We start from the raw sequence: 14,917 nt of genomic DNA on the forward strand, positions 1-14,917 counted from the left end.
ATATAAAGACCAGCACGTGAGTAAGTTTACCAGCTTTGGATAATATTTTGTCACAATGCCTAGATCACGTTTACCATGCATTAAGTGTTGTTCTGTGTGTTGGTTGATAGGTAGTCAGTATATCAGTGTATTAATTATCTTAGTAGTAATACATGTATATAGTTGATTGTTACTTGAGTGATATACCAGCAACACTTGACAGGTATTAACCGACACTTGTCCAATAGACTACTTGCGCTTGACCAATTTTGGAGAAACACTTGATTGATAAACTACCAACAGTTGATCCCCCCCCCCCCCCCCCCCTTAGCTTAAGGTCTGGATCTCCCACTGTACCACCATCATTTGAGTGGTATTCCACCAAATAATTGACCAATATGCATGTACCATTGACACAACCACTGTACCACTGACACTTGAACTCTGAAACAATTGACCTGTATTCAATTGCACTTGACAGATATATTAGAAACAACTGACTACTTTTATACAAACGAAAAAGCTAACATGCCTCACTGTCCTCCAATGAAAATCAAAAGTCTTGAGGGACTTGATTAATATAGCAGTGACATTTGACCCCATCTTCAGAGACACAACTATTTCAAACTTAAAATGTAAACCTCTTCTCAATTTTAACTGAAAATCCTGTTGATATTTCCACAGGTAGAATACGTGAGTGGATGAGGCACAACATGAACAAGAGTAAAGATGAACTGAATGATTTAGGATGGACAGGTGAGTAAGAGTACATGTACCACCTTTAGATATCTGTTAAATGTACAATGGTTTGATCATGCATACCATGGCTAGTGTTGTTCAATGTGTTGGTTGACAATCAGTCCATATATCAGTCAATTTGTTAGCTGGTCGAGTATCTCTCAAAAGGCAGTTGATATAGACTGATACAGTTGTTAGTTCTTTAATACCTCACGGAGACTTGGTCCATACATGAGTGATATACCCTTGAGAGTTGAGTGAGATACCACTGACACTTGACTGATATCAAAACAACACTTAAACACTGGGCAACCGACTCTAGGTCAACTGACTTTTGACTGATTTACTGCAGACACTTGACAGATATACACTGTACCACCAATACAAAAGTCACATTCAATTCACACTAGAGTGATATGAGCACCAACACAGCAGTCACCTGACCAATTTGACTGGTATTTAACTGGCACTGGGACATTGCTGCAGACATTGCTCTTTCAAATTTAAAATGTAGACCTTTTCTCTGTTTTAACTGAAAATGCATCTACCTTTTTTTCAGGTAGAATAGCTGAGTGGACGAGGCACAACACAAACAAGGGAAAAGATGAACTGAATGATTTAAATGACAGGCAAGTGAGTAAGAGCACCAGCTTTGGATATTTGTGCCTGGATTATGTTTACTATGGGTAGTGCTGTTCTGTGTGTTGGTTGTGTTGATTGATAGTTGGTCAATATATCAGTCAATAGACTGATAGCTGGTTGACCATCTCTCAAAAGGCAGTTGTTATAGACTGATAATATTATGTCATTAGTTCTTAAATACCTCACTGGGACTTCACCCATACTTGAGCAATATACCCCTGACAGTTAAGTGAGATACTGCTGACATGTGACTGATATTCAACTGAGACTTAAGCGATATTGATATGCCACTTACACTGGGTCAGCTGACTCAACCGATACACATGTACTGCAGAAACTTAACAGATATAGAGTGTACCACCAACATTTAAGTCATATTCAATTGACACTTGAGTGATGTAGCACCAGCAGTCTGACCAATTTGACTGATGTATCACAGACATTTTACACGACTGGTATTCTACTGGGACTAGAGTGATATTTAACTGACACTTGACTAATATTCAACTTTGACTCACTTGACTAAATCACCACCTAACCCTGACTGATATTCAACTAACTCTTGACTGATATCAACCAACATTTGTTTGATATTCAGCTGACACTTGACTGGTTCACCACTAATTTACCCTTGAGTTATATTCAACTGACACTTACATTGTATGACTGATAATCAACTGACTCTTCACTAGTTCATCACTTACCCTTGACTGATATTCACCTGACCCATGACTGATATTCAACTGACCCATGACTGATGTTCAACTGACCAATGACTGATATTCAACTGACAAATGACTGATATTCAACTGACCAGGGGCTGATATTCAAATGACCCATGACTGATATTCAAGTGACAAATTACTGATATTCAACTGACCAATGACTAATATTCAACTGACCCATGACTGATGTTCAACTGACCAATGACTGAAATTCAACTGACCCATGACTGATGTTCAACTGACCAATGACCGATATTCAACTGACCCATGACTGATATGCAGCTGACAGTGGCTGATGTTCATCTGACAAATGACTGATATCCAACTGACCCATGACTGATATTCAGTTGACCAGTGACTGATATTCAACTGGTATTTGACTGATATTGAACTGATGTTTGACTACTTCACTGCTTGCCATTGAGTGTTATTCAACTGACCCATGTCTGATATTCAACTGACAAATGACTGATATTCATTTGACAGTCTTACCAAGTTCACCACCTACCCTTGAGGGATATTTCACTGACCCGTGACTAATATTCAACTTATACTTGTTTGATATACAAGCAATTTGATAGATATTGAGCTAACACTAAACCAGTAGACTACTTTAAACTTGACCAATTCTCAAGCAACACTACTGATAATGTATATTACCAACACTTGACTGATATAGCATCAACTCTTTAAAGATATATCACTGACTCTTGACAGATATTCAAAGACACGAGACTCATATAGTACACACATTTGTCTGTTATATCACAACACTTGAGGGGCATTCAACTGTGAGTTGAGTGTAAAAGATACACCAGGGACACTTGTTCAATATTCATTTTACCCTTGACCTATGTATATACAACAAAGTAGAAAGGTTTGACCAGCATACAACTGGCCCTTGAGTGATATACCACCACCATTTGAGTGGTATTCCACTAAATACTTGACCAATATGCATGTACCATCGACACTGAAACACTCTGTCACTGATACTTGAACTCTGCTGATGCTTGAGCGAGTGGCTGCCGACAATTGCAACAACAACAACAACAACAAGCTTTATTTCCCTTAGTCTCACAGAGATATTTTACAAAGTTATATGTTAATAAAGTTATGGGCCTGAGTACCTGAAATAACTAGAGAGTTAAATAGGGCAGGCAGTCAGGTCTACAGATGACCTGTCTATTCAGATGATACTTTACAGAATGATGTTACAGAATGATTTCAGAATTGTGTATAGACAACTGACTGATTTACAACCAACAAAGCAAACAAGTTTCACAGGGGCTAATAAAATTAATATAAGACTGAAATTATATGATGTTTTAGTTATTATTCAATCAAATTGATTATTTTTCTCTTTTCTTGATTCTCAGCTCTTTAACAATGGAATGTTAGCTGTGGAAACAGTAAAAGACCAATTCTGTGGTCAGCATCACCCAGGCAACTAAGTGTTGTTCAGTAGTGTACAAATACATAATTTGCTCAACCTACTTGGGTTTCACGGTAGTAATAGAACACCTTCAAAATAACCATATTCATAAATCTGGAATTTTTTGCAAGAATGAATTAGTCGGTTCTTTTTTTCTATACGTGCCAATCATCCTAGATCTTGCTTCTTAAGATGATTTCTGCAGAACATCCAAGCAATAATGGCAAAATTTAAGTTACCAAAAAATCCTCATGGCATGGTAGTATTTTGAATAAAGATAGGAAGTTCTTATCGAGACCTTAGCTCTCAAGCTGTCCCCGCGAGAGAAAATTGAACTTGAAGTTATCCATATTTCTATTAACCCTTTAAGTCCCGATAGTGCCATAAGGCACAAAATGTTATAATAAGCTTAATATTTGGCCAATTCATTTCAAATTTGGACACCAAAAGGATCTTTGAGAGATCTTCACATTGAAAGCATAAAATCATACCCCCCTTCTGAATCAGACTTGATTGACCACCCCTCAAGTTTTTGAGACTTTTACGCTTTACAATTTTACAGTCAAGTAAATATCTGATAAAAATCTGCACACCCAGAGCTGCAAATTGAGCCACTGTTTAGGGGTATACCCAGTATATACAAGGCATTAGGTATTTTTTAACGTTTTCATCATTGAGTTATTTTTTTGTAAAAAAATACCTCTTAATCGGCGTGTCGGGTATGTTATGGACGGGTCAATGAATAAGTGAGTGAGTGAGTGAGTGAGTGAGAGATATATGTATGTCACACCAATCAGATTGGATCTACTATAAACAGCCAATCAAATTTCTTGTTGTAAAGGTCAATGGCATGCGAGAAGATTTGATCCTGATAGAGTTCAGAACAGCGGTATTTATTCTTCTCTGAGACAAGGAAGTATTCATATATTGGGTTTAATTCAACATTTTCTGTGGCTTAGGCTGAGGATTTAAGTTATGAACAAGATGAGCCTTGAGGTTTGAAACAGTTTGTGAGTTAGTAGTATGTAAATGCAACCAGATATTTTCATTTTCAGTTACAAAGGTAACTTGATACTTTTGTTTTTCACAAGGAGTAAATTCAATTAGAGGTCACAAATCGTCGCTTCTAGTTCTTAGGTCATGTTGTAGAGGAGACAAGACGAGACTATTTAGATTTGAAAGAGTTTTAACGTTTTCAATAGTAAGTGCAGGTAACGATTGTTTTGTTCTTGTTGCATGCAAATATAATGAGATATTTTTATTTTTTAATCACAAATGGTAACTTAACACTTTTGTTTTTTATATGGGAGTAAATTCAATTAGAGCTGACAAGTTATCGGCTATTGTTTCCAGGATATTAAACAAAAAAGCTTCCATTTCTGGATGGTTTTTACATCTCTGCAGTAGCAGTTTAATAGTTTTATTTGATGACATTCATTTCAGTCCGATATTTTTAAAGGTAAAAAGTATGAACACTGCTCAAATGTTCTTTGAAGACTGCATGGCACCAAGTTAAAGTGCAATTTAATTAAATCAGACTTTCAATGTGGCAGGTTTTTTTCTCTTTCTTTCTATTTTAAGTGAAGTAGCATTGTGTTGTGTAAAAAGGGTAAACTTACCACTCGAATTAAATGCGAAAAGGTCTCTTATTCAACTTGAGTATTTTTGAGCAAAAATTCCTCTTGGAGGTTGGAAGGGCTATGTGATCGGTGAGTGAGGGAGTTATGCATGTGCGCGTGTCACACCAATCACAGTGTGGGTTGTGTCAAAGAACGAATCAAATTGCCTGTTAGAAAATAAGATGGTATTTACATTAATCTGGAGACGTGTCAGATTACTGTAGTTTGTTCAGTGAAACATTTTATGGCTTACTATTTAGCTATCTTACCATGACCGATGTAACATCGCATGTACATCATAAATTCCCAGTTTCTTTCTTGCTGTACATCGCAACCAAAAAACTTGTCAAATTAACCAAATCATTATTGTAAACAGCTCCATGAATGCTCCTATCTCCGACACTTCACCAAAAAAATAACTCTTGCACGCATCGGGTGCCTATGGTTTTACTTTGTAGACTCCTCAATTCAATTTGTAACATCTTGTATGTTTGTTGTGGTGATTTAGGACATACCCCAAACAATACCTTTCAACTGGTATATTACTTGTGGTCTTTCGATCTACTGTTATCATTTTAGAAAAATAAGGTTTTTCTCTGGGGCTTAAAGGGTTAAAACGGACGTTTCGTGTTAGTTGGAAACACAATAACACACGCTTTAAGCATTCTTACGAGGTTTGACATTAAATTTCTTGAGAATGCTTGGGGATTTAATCGCGGGGTCACCTAGAGAAATGAATTACAGTGAGATGTTTTAAATAGTGCTCAAAAAAGTTACCATGCTATAATTGGATTTTTAGTAAATAACTTTTGCATTTATTGCTTGAACTTTGAGCGGAATCCGTCTTAATCTCTCATAAAAATAAAACAGTGTATGATCAAAGTACACACCTTTTATCACTCTGAATTTTTACATGGTTTGCAACCAGGCTTGGGGTCAGTTGTGGAGTGATAAAATTTTGTCCTGGTATGTATATAAAGTAATGATCTTGTGATGTTGGCAAGTATGTAATACCATGGTGCAAACAGGTGTTTAATACATGAGGAATATTTATATTCTTATGAAGCAACCTGGATCAGCCAGCTTAAAATTTACATCGAAAATAATTATTGACACTTTTGTTCTCGGCAGAAAAGGACAACATCGAAAGGTATCTAAAAAATCAATTATGCTTGGCAAGAGAATGGCTTTGAACATTAAAAATTATGGCATGAGTATTTTGTCTTTATAATGTAGAAGCTTTATCATTTTTAACATGAACATTTTTAAACTTGAAAGTACAAAATACAAAAATACAAAAACATTTCATTCTCTAAATCTCCAGATTTTTGTTCCTCGTGTCATCAACACGATATCATTGACACTTGTTTGCACAGTTAAGTTTTGGTATTACTAGTGGACATTTGCTTGTTAAGTTCCTCTATGACACCTATAAGCAGAAATTTCCAATATTTTAAGCTCTATTTTCTTTCATGTTACAGTTTTTGTTGAGGTGAAGGGGGAGGACGGGTCAAAATAAGAAAAAAACTTCATTTACTTCAATTTATTAAGATGTTAAGAACACTGGTAGTTAAGGTGATTCCCTAGTAAAAGAACCCGCCATAGATTTCCGACAAAACTTGGTATGCTGTTGTTGCAGGTCAAGGAGATATTAAAAAGGTAGTAAAAAGAGGGGGTCACCGTGCTTGTTTTCATGCCACAATGCTGACAAATATGGTTATTTAGGTGACTTTTGGTAACCTCTGTGTGCAACAGATAAGCTTGATTATTTTTCAATACAGTGTGTTATATCACGCAGAGTTTAACTTTCTTTGATTGTTTATTCATCTACGTCCTAGAAAAAACGCCCTCAAATACCCTGTATTTTTTATCCTTTAAAGGAAACATAATTTGGACGTGCGCTGTTGGGCCCATTATGTCTCCCTCTGTAGTATTTATTTCATTCGCCAAAAAAGTAGCCAGAGATTTCTGCTAATTTTTTTCTCAGTTATTGAGGATATTGTTCTCAGTGAAATTATGAAATAAAAAGTGAGGGTCACTGTGCTCATTTAAGAGAAAAGGAGCATTTATTTTGCTATCAAGCTTAGTTTGAGGGAAATGTCTTAAGTTTTGTACGTGCACGCACTCATGTGCATGCGCTAATGAGCGAAAATTGTGTGTAGTAGGGATGCGCAATGCAATACTAAGGAATCACCTTAACTTGGGTGCTGTCACATATTACAGTATATGAGGCATGAGGCTTCCTTTCTCTTCAAATGGAAAGCACAAGATGCTAATGACTGGAAAGTTGGTTTGTTTATTTTATAACTTTAGTACATTTGTTCTTTTGTCTTTGTCCAAAAACCATGTACTTATGTATAGTACTGGTGCTTGGATGCTTGTTACAAACAGTACAACCTGGAATTCTTTCATGGATGGAAAAGTTTAATGTCAAGGTCAGGTGAGTGCTGAGAATGTAAGGAGGCAACTTAGGATCCTGGTCTGACTGGACCGAAGAATTTTTAGCTAATCAAATTGAGCAATATGAGAGGTTCTTAGCTGTGCAGCTGCCTTTTTTCTGTGCAAGTTCAAATGGAACATGTTGTCTCTGTGTACTAAGATACCTAAATTTGGAACTTAGACCTATTTAAAATCTTGCAGATATCTTTCAGAAGTTGGGAACTTGTCAGCTACATGTAATCTTTTATAAAGACCTTTAAGTTGATGTTCAAATCTTTTTGGATTTCTTTTTGTGATGATATTTGGCCATATTTCGAAGCCTGGTGATCTTTAAAGTGATCTCTCTGAGTACTCACCAAAATGCAAGTGTCTTTCTTGTTTGTTTTATTATAGTCCTTGATTGCTTTGAAATTGCTTTTAAAATTAATTTTCCTAGTACACAAGTTCAGTGTCTAACATTAATTATCCATACATAGTCATGCACTGTGCAATCATGGCAATGTACATGAATTTGAAAAGTCACTGAAAATTTTTTGGGCCCTCATATAAAATGCTTTCATAAAAACAAAAAAAAAATAGAAGCCAGTTCCAATTTTTCTGTTGCTTTTCATCAAAATTAACAGTCTAGGCAATATATGGTGTTCAGTTAGGGGAATTAACCAACAGATCTTGGGACTCTATGTGTTAATAAGACTGACAAGACAAGCCTAACTGGCTCTGGACAACTTTTTCTTCAGAATTACAATATTGTTATAATACTTGGTTTACTTGTCAAAACATTGCAGCAACTGCTATGATAACTAGGTGAATTTACAGGGTCATGTTTACATTCAGCTGACTTCAACTAAATCAATGATACTATACAACTTTAGCTGATACTGCAGAACTTTAGCAAATACACTAGTGGGCAGATTGAAATTGATAACAATTGATCAATCACTCTTAACTCTTGACATAAAGAACAAACGACCTGACGAATGATTTACCCTTTCACTCCTAGAAGCGATGAACTTCTTTCCTTTCCAATGATAAATACATTGCAAACCAGATTTGTGATGAGAAAGAAGGAAAATAGTAGACTAGGAGACATTGTCTGGATGTGATTCCAAATTCTCAAATTTGACATGCTCGCAAATGTACATGTATGGCCCTCTGTTAGGAGAATTAACCAATAAATCTTGGGACTGAAAGTGTTAAGACTGACAAGACAGACACTTCCAGACTTGTGATGAAAAAAAAGGAAAATAGCAGACTAGGGGAAATTGTCTGGACATGGTTCCAAATCCATAAAACCAACAAGTTAGGAAATGTGGGCTTTTATTGAGGAGAATTGGCAAACAGATCTTGGGATGGAAGGTGTTAAGACTGACAAAGCAAGCATAACTGGCAATATTGCAATATTGCTACAACACTTGGTTTACTTCAGCTGACCTCAACAAAATGCTGAACTTGATACTGCAGAACTTTAGCCCATACAGTAGTGGGCTAATTAAAGCTGACTACAATAGATATCGATAAGTCACTGTTTACTGTTGACACATGATACAAATGACTTGACTTGACTCCTAGGAGTAGAACATCTCCTTACACGATAAATACATTGTACATTGTAACCCAGACTGGTGATGAGAAAAAGGAAAATAGTAGACTAGAAGACATTATTTCGATGTGATTCCAAATTCTCAAAATTAACATGCTAGGAAATGTATGGCTTCCTGTTAGGAGAATTAACCAACAGATCCTTGGACTAAAAGTATCAAGACTAACAAGACAAGCTTACTGGCACTGGACAGTTTATTGGATGAGACAAACACAACCAGAATTACAACATTGTTAAAATGCTTGGTTTACTTGTCAAAACAATGCACAAACTGCTGATAGTTAGGTGAATTTACAGGGTCATGAATACCTTCAGCTGACCTCAACAAAATCAATTTATTGTTTAAGTTAGACTTGACACCATAGAACTATTAGCTAATACTACTACGTGAATAACAAATAACTTGACAAATGATTTATCCTTTCACTCCTAGGAGTGATGAACATCTTACTTTTCCTTACTTAATAAATACATTGTAAACCAGTCTGTGATGAGAAAAAAAGAAAAATAGTAGACCAGGAGACATAATGTGGTTCCAAAATAATTCTTCTATCAAGGAAGGAAATGCATGACTTCAAGTAAGGAGAATTAGTGAACAGATCTGGGGACTAAAAGTGTTAAAACTGACGAGACAAGCATAACTGGCATGGGACAGCTTATCAGATGAGACATTAGATGCCCTAACTATTTGCTGTTTTCTTTAGAATTACAATTTTCCAACAACAGTTGGTTTACTTGTAAAAGAAAAATGCAGAGACTTCTGTGATAACTACACTGTAGATGATTTTTTTTAATTTTGCTTCTTACACCACTACAATAGTACGCCACTTACAATACAAAACTTACAGTACTTACAATGTGCGATACTTAAGCTAGTAACAATACTATACTCTACTTACAAAGCAGTACTTACTTACAATGTGAGATACGCTACTAACAATACTATACTCTGCTTACAATACAACACTTACAGTACTTACTTATTTACTTATACATATACAACAAAAAATACAGCTACTTGTGTTACTTACAATACGGATTACATACCCTACAAAATCTAGAAAATAAAGGTGGGCAGGGATGTATGGGAAATTTTAGTGAACTGAGCTTCTAACTCAAAGAGTGAGAGACTTCAAACTGGTAAAAGGTTACTAAAGGGAGAAAGGTTCAATTTCTTTCTTATATTGTTTTAGAAAAGGCTTAAAATTTTCAATAGTTGGAATATTTCCTTTGCTTCTGCAAAGCCAAATATAGAATCTCGCAAGTAACAGGACAAAGTTAATTGCAGCTTTGTTTTTGGAAGTATGATTTTACAGGAACGTGAATACTTTCAGCTGACCTCAACAAAAACAGTCGTTTAAGTTAGACTTGATACTGCAGAACTTTAGCCAATACAGTAGTGGGCAAATTGAAACTGACAACAACTCATCACTCACTTTTAACTGTTGACATATAGAAGAAATAACTTGAGAAATGAATTTTATCTTAGCAGTGATGAACATCTTCTGTTATCTTACGTGATAAATACATTGTAAACCAGTCTTGTGATGAGGAAAAAGAAAAATAGTAGACTAGGGAACATTGTCGGGATGCAAGTCCAAAATCTCAAATTTAACATGTTAGGAAATGTATGGCTTTCTGTAAGGAGAATTAACCAATAGATCTTGAGACTAAGAGTGTTAAGACTGAGAAGACAAACAAAAAGTAAACCAGACTTGCAATGAAAAAAGGAAAATAGTAGACTAGGGCAAATTCTCACATTAAAATGCTAGGAAATGTATGGCTTTCTGTAAGGAGAATTAACCAATAGATCTTGGGAATAAAAGTGTTAAGACTGAGAAGACAAACAACAAGTAAACCAAACTTCTGATGAAAAAAGGAAAACGGTAGACTAGGGCAAATTCTCATAATTTAGCATGTTAGGAAATGTTTGGCTTTCTGTAAGGAGAACTAACCAATAGATCTTGGGACTAAAAGTATTAAGACTGGAAAGACAAACAACAAACCAGACTTGTGATGAAAAAAGGAAAATAGTAGACTAGGGCAAATTCTCACATTAAAATGCTAGGAAATGTATGGCTTTCTGTAAGGAGAATTAACCAATAGATCTTGGGAATAAAGGTGTTAAGACTGAGAAGACAAACAACGAGTAAACCAGACTTGTGATGAAAAAAGGAAAATGGTAGACTAGGGCAAATTCTCATAATGTAGCATGTTAGGAAATGTTTGGCTTTCTGTAACGAGAACTAACCAATAGATCTTGGGACTAAAAGTATTAAGACTGGAAAGACAAACAAACCAGACTTGTGATGAAAAAAGGAAACTAGTAGACTGGGGCAAATTCTCATATTAAAATGCTAGGAAATGTATGGCTTTCTGTAAGGAGAATTAACCAATAGATCTTGAGACTAAAAGTGTTAAGACTGAGTAGACAAACAACAAACCAGACTTGTGATGAAAAAAAAAGGAAAATAGTAGACTGGGGCAAGTTCTCACGTTAAAATGCTAGGAAATGTATGGTTTTGTGTAAGGAAATTCACCAATAGATCTCGGGTCTTAAAGTGTTAATACTGAGAAGACAAACAAAAAGTAAAGCAGACTTGCGATGAAAAAAAGGAAAACAGTAGACTACAGCAAATTTTCATATTTAACATGTTAGGAAATGTACCGCTTTCTGTAAGGTGAATTAACCAATAGTTCTTGGGACTAAAAGTATTAAGACTGAGATTACAAACAACAGGTAAACCAGACTTACGATGAAAAAAAGGAAAATAGTAGACTAGGGCAAATTCGCATATTTAACATGCTAGGAAATGTATGGCTTTCAGTAAGGAGAATTAACCTATAGATCTCAGGACTAAAAGTGATCAGTTTGAGAAGGAAAACAACAAGTAAACCAGACTTGTGATAAAAATCGAAAATAGTAGACTAGGGCAAATTCTCATATTTAACATGCGAGGAAATGTATGCCTTTCTGTAAGGAGAATTAACCAATAAATCTTGGAACTAAAACTGTTAAGACTGAGAAGACAGACAACAAGTAAACTAAACTTACGATGAAAAAAGGAAAATAGTAGACTAGGGCAAATGCTCATATTTAACATGCTAGGAAATGTATGGCTTTCTGTAAGAAGAATTAACCAAGAGATCTCAGGACTAAAAGTGTTAGGACTGAGAAGACAAACAAGAAGTAAACCAGACTTGTGATGACAAAAAGGAAAATAGTAGACTAGGGCAAATTCTCATATTTAACATGCTAGGAAATGTATGGCTTTGTGTAAGGAGAATTAACCAATAGATCTCGGGACTAAAACTGTTAAGACTGAGATTACAAAGAACAAGTAAACCAAACTTGTGATGAAAAAAAGGAAAATAGTATACTAGGGCAAATTCTCATATTTAACATGCTAGGAAGTGTATGGCTTGCTGTAAGGAGAATTAACCAAGAGATCTCGGCACTAAAAGTGTTAGGACTGAGAAGACAAACAAGAGGTAAACCAGACTTGTGATGAGAAAAAGGAAAATAGTAGACTAGGGCAAATTCTCATATTAAAATGCTAGGAAATGTATGGCTTTGTGTAAGGAGAATTAACCAATAGATCTTGGGACTAAAAGTGTTAAGACCGAGAAGACAAACAACAAGTAAAGCAGGCTTGCGATGAAAAAAAGGAAAACAGTGGACTAGGGCAAATTTTCATATTTAATATGTTAGGAAATGTATGGCTTTCTGTAAGGAGAATTAACCAAGAGATCTTGGGACTAAAAGTGTTAGGACTGAGAAGACAAACAAGAAGTAAACCAGACTTGTGATTGAAAAAAGGAAAATAGTAGACTGGGGCAAATTCTTATATTTAACATGCTTGGAAATGTAAGGCTTTCTGTGGGGAAAATTAACCAATAGATCTTGGGACTAAAAGTGTTAAGACAGAGAAGACAAACAACAAACCAGACTTGTGATGGAAAAAAGGAAAATAGTAGACTGGGGCAAGTTCTCATATTAAAATGCTAGGAAATGTATGGCTTTCTCTAAGGAGAATAAATGAATAGATCTTGCGGCTAAAAGTGTTAAGGGCCCATTAACCAATCTTTTCGAGCCGTTGCTAAGGAAAATTTATTCTCATATAACCTCATCATTTTTAGTTAGTTCAGAGTTATTTCACATGTATTAACTTTTTCATGATCAGTAACACTAGTGATGACGTCATCAGGCCACGCCCATGGTCATGTGACTAATACTGAAAAACGCAAAGGCTCCCAGGCAAATTACTTTATCGGGATTTTTTTCATTGATTTAATATTTTAATTTAAATCCTCATTACGCTATGCATAGATTTTGTTTAATTTTTGAAAGGTCAGATTTTGAGAGAATTTTAAAATATTAAAATATTCGTAATTTTCTGGAAAAAGCATGATTTTGAAAAAGGAATGTATAGCTATCTTTCCAATGTTGGCTTTAATTGAAATCCGTCGAAAAAGGCTGGATTTAATGAAAAACCGCATTTCCTTTAGCATTTAAAGAAACCGGAAGTGCGCCCGATATATATTGGAAGTTACCCTATCAGTGTGTGCGCAATTTACACTACCAGCGCACTTCAGTAAGATCAAACAAAGCCACACAGAGTTAGTTTTTCTCTTTCTATTGCTCTTGTTTTTCTGTCTTTTTCTTATTTTGTCTTTGCTTGGACTTTTTTTAATTTGCATTTTGTGAAACACAAAGAAAAACTTCTAAAATGTAAGTGAATTTGCAAGTTATTGAGTTGTTTTTATTTTCAGCGCTCAGGCTGATGTAAGTAACCGGAAGTGAAATTTCACCTCCTTAGCAACGCGCGCGAGCGTGCACATAAATCGGTTAATGGGCCCTTAAGACCGAGAAGACAAACAAGTAAAGCAGACTTGCGATGAAAAAAAGGAAAACAGTGGACTAGGGCAAATTTTCATATTTAACATGTAAGGAAATGTATCGCTTTCTGTAAGGAGAATTAACCAATAGTTCTTGGGACTAAAAGTATTAAAACTGAGATTACAAACAACAAGTAAACCAGACTTAAGATGAAAAAAAGGAAAAAAGTAGAATAGGGCACATTCTCATATTTAACATGCTAGGAAATGTATGGCTTTCTGTAAGGAGAATTAACCAATAGATCTCCAGACTAAAAGTATTAAGACTGAGAAGAGAAACAAGTAAACCAGACTTTTGATGGAAAAAGGAAAATAGTAGACTAGGGCAAATTCTCATATTTAACATGCTAGGAAATGTATGGCTTTCTGTAAGGAGAGTTAACCAATAGATCTCGGGACTAAACGTATTAAGACTGAGATTACAAACAAGTAAACCAGACTTGCGATGAAAAAAAGGAAAATAGTAGAATAGGGCAAATTCTCATATTTAACATGCTAGGAAATGTATGGCTTTCTGTAAGGAGAATTAAGCGTTAGATCTCGGGACTAAAAGTATTAAGACTGAGAAGACAAACAAGTAAACCAGACTTTTGAAGAAAAAAAGGAAAATAGTAGACTAGGGGAAATTCTCATATTTAACATGTTAGGAAATGTATGGCTTTGTGTAAGGAGAATTAACCTATAGATGTTGGGACGAAAAGTTTTAAGACTGAGGTTACAAACAACAAGTAAACCAGAGTTGTGATGAAAAAAAGGAAAATAGTAGACTAGGGTAAATTCTTATATTTAAGATGCTAGGAAATGTATGGCTTTCTCTAAGGAGAAGTAACCAATAGATATC

General features: G+C 35.3%; 1 long non-coding RNA gene across 1 annotated transcript; it reads left to right on the forward strand.

The window, feature by feature from the left end:
• The first annotated feature begins 8 nt into the window (after positions 1–8).
• LOC145502531 (uncharacterized) lies at positions 9–11,771 on the forward strand. Its single transcript, XR_014051355.1, has 4 exons — positions 9–16; positions 664–735; positions 1,277–1,350; positions 3,464–11,771. It is a non-coding gene; the product is annotated as an uncharacterized LOC145502531 (long non-coding RNA).
• The last annotated feature ends 3,146 nt before the right edge of the window (positions 11,772–14,917 follow it).

The sequence above is a fragment of the Orbicella franksi genome, chromosome 11, assembly GCF_964199315.1.
Source record: "Orbicella franksi chromosome 11, jaOrbFran1.1, whole genome shotgun sequence".
NCBI classification, from domain to species: Eukaryota; Metazoa; Cnidaria; class Anthozoa; order Scleractinia; family Merulinidae; genus Orbicella; species Orbicella franksi.